The sequence below is a fragment of the Teleopsis dalmanni genome, chromosome 1, assembly GCF_002237135.1.
Source record: "Teleopsis dalmanni isolate 2A chromosome 1, ASM223713v2, whole genome shotgun sequence".
NCBI classification, from domain to species: domain Eukaryota; kingdom Metazoa; phylum Arthropoda; class Insecta; order Diptera; family Diopsidae; genus Teleopsis; species Teleopsis dalmanni.
In genome coordinates, this window is record NC_051846.1 from 133,823,126 (window position 1) to 133,828,804 (window position 5,679).

Consider the following 5,679-nt stretch of genomic DNA (forward strand, 5'->3'; position numbering starts at 1 on the left):
TGCCTACACAATAAATGAAACACTCACTTGAACTCATATAATCGACGGTTCCTGCATTGAAAAATAAAATTTGTTAAGTACGGATAAGCACATTAACTTAACCAACTCACCGCGATCCTCTGCCATCAGCGACGTCATTTTTACATTTGACAAATTCTGAACTTGCATGAAAGTTATTTGTTAATGCATAACAAATATATTTGAATAAAACAATAATGCACACACCTTGAGCTATCGTTGAGAGTTTATGTTGCTAATATTTTTTATTGAAACTGAAATACTTTCAAATAATTTTCACGGAAACATTTTCACCGGCACGCCACGTTGTAAAAAAAATAGAACAAAATCAAAACAAAACAACACGAGCTGTCAAACGAAGAAAGCTTTTGTGGAAAAGGTGTAGAACTAGGGCGAAGCTTAAAGAAAGAACAAGTTCCAGCTTCCACATGAGAGGGAAAAGTAGAATTCGCCCTAAAGCTAGATTTTCGCTGGTGCATTGCAGAGGGATCAGTTCACGAGCTTCGATCAACGGTCGATGAACTTTAACGTACCGACAGCTGGCACCGTTGATCGTTGACGGTATAAAAGTTGCGTACACTTGGAAGAAGGTCTCTTGTCTGGTTATGTGCGGTCGTGAAAAGGAAAACTCCTGGCGTTAGCAGCAGCGGAATTTATTTAACTAAGACGGCGGTGATATTATCAAAAACAATTAAATAGTCTCAGAAATAGTGTAAAATCGTATCTATAAACAAAAGAATTATTTAAAAATTAAAAAATTAAATTATTTGAACCAGTAGAGTTGTAACAATCGAAATTGAATTTTTAAAACTCTTGTTGATAAATTGTGAGTACGCATAAATTAAAATTTTGCACGAAAAGATTGTTTTAAGAAAGACAAACTGATTAAACTAGTAAATGTGTTAATATATAAAATTTAAAACTCTTATTGATAAATTGCGAGTACGTATAATTGTAATTTTATATGTAAAAATTATTTTCAAGTAAGATAAACGGATTACATTAGTAAATGTGTTATTACATGAATTTAAAAAAAAATTTAAAACTCTTTTTGATAAATTGTAAAGACTTAAAGTAGAGTAAAGAGTGCTTAATTTAAAAAAAAAAAATAAAATAAAACTAAATTTGTATTTAGCTATTTATTTGATAATAAAATGAATATTAATAAATTTAATGAATAAAATAAAAAACTAAACGAGCGAATAAATTGGAAAAAAAGTGTTTTATTAAAATAAAAGCAAAACAGGTATAATAGCGAAGGCTCATAGGTATAACTACTGCTTTGATAGAGTTCAACACAAACTAGCTTCTCCTGATCGGTGTAAAATCAAGGTGGGAATCCAGCACAACGACACAAGTGAGAGACACAGATAAGAAAGATTCAGGGCTTCAACAGTAACTGAATCTCGGTTGTACGGGGTATAACTCACGTAGCTTTAATAGTCACGTGAGTCTATACCATAGTGTCGGAAACGATAGGTAGCTTTAATAGTCACCTAACGTCTCCGGCCCCTGGGCGCTTTAACAGTGAACAGGGAAGGGCGTGTGATCAGGGACCTGTAATACCACTCACGTAGCTTTAACAGTCACGCGTGCTGGTATTATATCGTGTCTATTTCAGTCAAGTGATTCCTTTGTGTCTGTGATTCCGATTGGTATTCGAACCTAGGTATCTGTAATTAAGAGCAATCAGAAGTGACGGGGTCTCACTAAATAAATTTCTTGTGTGGACCTTGGGGACGGCTGAGTTCAACCCCAGCTTTAAACGAACCAAAAAGGGTTCATTACAAGTGGCGCCCGAGCAGGGACCCTGAGACCAGCACTTTACGACTCGAATAGCAACTGTTTCAATATCTATAACGAGGTGATATACACACAACTAACATGGGCAGGTCGTAAATATTTTTTTTATTTTACGGAAACATGACTTAAGAATCTCAGAGAATTCGGGCTGGATACTAAAAAATAATGTAAGACTTGCGGCGGTAAATAACAAACTTCGTAACACAGGGAAAGCAACATGGAATATACACACGACAGAGAATATAGTGAAACATCAGAGCGACATAGCATGATCAGCGACACAACGGCAAGGCAATTATATACACATCCACAATATGATGTACACTCGTATCTTCCTCAAAGGAACACACAGGCAAGCGTCATCGACCAGGTCAGAAAATGGGCGATCCGGTATGATGACAACAGCGATCCATTGACGTTTATCGAGCGACTGGAAGAATTAGCGGATCTGTATGCCATATCAACGAACATGTTGCCTCGGACAATGCCCCTGTTACTAGATGGACAAGGTTTGGTGTGGTTTAGATACAATAAGAAACACTGGAATCACTGGGAAGCGTTCAAGAGAGATTTTCTGAAATTCTTTCTGCCACATCAATATTTCGAGCGATTGGAGGACGAACTGAGAAATCGATTGCAGAAACCAGGAGAGACGTTTAAAATGTATCTTTTGGAACTACAAAAACTAATGCGACACGCAGGTTTAAATCAAGAGTCACAATTAGAACGAGTATATCGCAACATGAGCACAGAGTACCAAGTATACATCAAACGTCGGAATTTCACTTGTCTAAAGGAATTAATAGCACTAGCTGAGGACTTCGAAAAACTACGCGAAGAGCAGAATGAAGTAAGTCGAGCACGAGATAGCGAGGTAATCTTCGGGCGCGTAGCTGTGGAATGTGCACGACCGCTGATAATACAGAAGACCATGAGACGCATAGCCAATACACCGAAATGTGATAAAATCATTCATAGTCCAGTCTCCAAGTCACCTTTCCGCAGCCAGCAGCAACACCAGCCAATCGCCAAGCAAACACCTGCAGAAACGTCTAGAATTTTTACTTCAACTACTGCAGCAAGCATATCAACACAAAGCGTGCGACATCGAAATGACGCGGAACAACATCATGTATCACCGCAAGATCGCAAACTAATCCCAGAAAATCCAAAAATAATTAAGCAACAGCGAGTTCCACAAGAGCAAGAACCATTACAAGTCCAATTGAAACAAATGCAACAAGAGCAAGATCCGAGTTCAATCAGGCTGCAAATACCAGAAATACAACAAGAACAAAGTCCTAAAGTCAAAGAAATGTCAACAGAGTTTAATAACCAGCGAGTAATACGAAATCAAGAAACATTGCAAGTTCAATTGAAACAAATGCAACAAGAGCATCATTCGAGACCTATCAAAGTGCAAGTACCAGAAGTACAACAAGAACAAAGTCCTAAAGTCAAAGAAATGTCAGCAGAGTATTGTCAACCACGAGTCATACAAAAACAGGAAATATTACAAGTTCAAATGAAGCAAGTAACGCAGCAACAAGATCCGAGACCTAATAGTGTACAAAGGGCGCAACGACACCGAGATCCAAGTCCCATCATGGTAGCACCTGATGTAAAACAACATCAAGCTACACAAGAACAAGCAGCACAGCATCAAGATCTAAAACATATCAAAAAGCAAATACCAGAAATACCACGACAACCAAATCCTAAATTCAACGAAATGCCAGCAGAATTTGGTCAACAGCAAGATATACATGAGCACGTGGCACAACAACAAGATTCAGGACCTAGTAGCATGGAAGAAGTACAACGACACCGAAGTGCTAGCCCTATCAATGTAACGCCAGGTCCAGATGGAAAACAGCTACTAGATACCCCAGAGCACGCAGTACAAGAAGTGTTTAACATCTCGCAAGAACAAGCACCGTCAAAGACTTCGCTATTACCATGGAAGCAAAAGGATAAAATTATCAAAACGAATTCGACAAAAGGTCAAATATATGATGAAATACTTAGTCTTACCCAATCATTACCATTAACACAACTACCACAGCAAAAGGAAAAAACAATCCGTCTTCTAAAACAAGTAGGAGTATGTTACGAGTATCACGCATCGCAAAATCCACCTAGTATTCAAAGTCGACAGCAACAAGTGAAACATCGAAGTGTATTTGAACAAGACGATCACCACATCAAAGAGCAACACGACTTCTATAAAATATATAAGAGTCCAAAACAACGTCACAGAAATCACGCTGGCAGGTAATGGTTCAGGGCAAAATCACGTTTCCCGAAAGAAAGGAGGGAGTGTAACGGCCAAAATTTTGTCAACCAAAAATTTGATCGTTACAACATCGTGGGTATAGTTGCCTACACAATAAAAGAAACACTCACTTGAATATATATAATCGACGGTTCCTGCAATAAATAAAATTTGTTAAGTACGGATAAGCACATTAACTTAACCAACTCACCGCAGCCTCCCGCGATACACGCCACACCAAAAACACAACGGGCCACCCCGCAACAACAGAACTCCAACACTGGAAGTGGTAGTCATATTTTACCATAGACCACACACTATTCTTTTATTTAGATTGATAAATATATTATTTATAATTATAATTATTTGATTTAATTGTAATTTATCTTTAAAAAGAAACCACATTGTAAAAATAGAACAAAATCAAAACAAAACAACACGAGCTGTCAAACGAAGAAAGCTTTTGTGGAAAAGGTGTAGAACTAGGGCGAAGCTTAAAGAAAGAACAAGTTCCAGCTTCCACATGAGAGGGAAAAGTAGAATTCGCCCTAAAGCTAGACTTTCGCTGGTGCATTGCAGAGGGATCAGTTCACGAGCTTCGATCAACGGTCGTTGAACTTTAACGTACCAACAGCTGGCACCGTTGATCGTTGACGGTATAAAAGTTGCGTACACTTGGAAGAAGGGCTCTTGTCTGGTTATGTGCGGTCGTGAAAAGGAAAACTCCTGGCGTTAGCAGCAGCGGAATTTATTTAACTAAGACGGCGGTGATATTATCAAAAACAATTAAATAGTCTCAGAAATAGTGTAAAATCGTATCTATAAACAAAAGAATTATTTAAAAATTAAAAATTAAATTATTTGAACCAGTAGAGTTGTAACAATCGAAATTGAATTTTTAAAACTCTTGTTGATGAATTGTGAGTACGCATAAATTAAAATTTTGCACGAAAAGATTGTTTTAAGAAAGACAAACTGATTAAACTAGTAAATGTGTTAATATATAAAATTTAAAACTCTTATTGATAAATTGCGAGTACGTATAAATTGTAATTTTATATGTAAAAATTATTTTCAAGTAAGATAAACGGATTACATTAGTAAATGTGTTATTACATAAATTTAAAAAAATTTAAAACTCTTTTTGATAAATTGTAAAGACTTAAAGTAGAGTAAAGAGTACTTAATTTAAAAAAAAAAAATAAAAATAAAACTAAATTTGTATTTAGCTATTTATTTGATAATAAAATGAATATTAATAAATTTAATGAATAAAATAAAAAACTAAACGAGCGAATAAATTGAAAAAAGTGTTTTATTAAAATAAAAGCAAAACAGGTATAATAGCGAGGGCTCATAGGTATAACTACCGCTTTGATAGAGTTCAACACAAACTAGCTTCTCCTGATCGGTGTAAAATCAAGGTGGGAATCCAGCACAACAACACAAGTGAAAGACACAGGTAAGAAAGATTCAGGGCTTCAACAGTAACTGAATCTCGGTTGTACGGGGTATAACTCAAGTAGCTTTAATAGTCACGTGAGTCTATACCATAGTGTCGGAAACGATAGGTAGCTTTAATA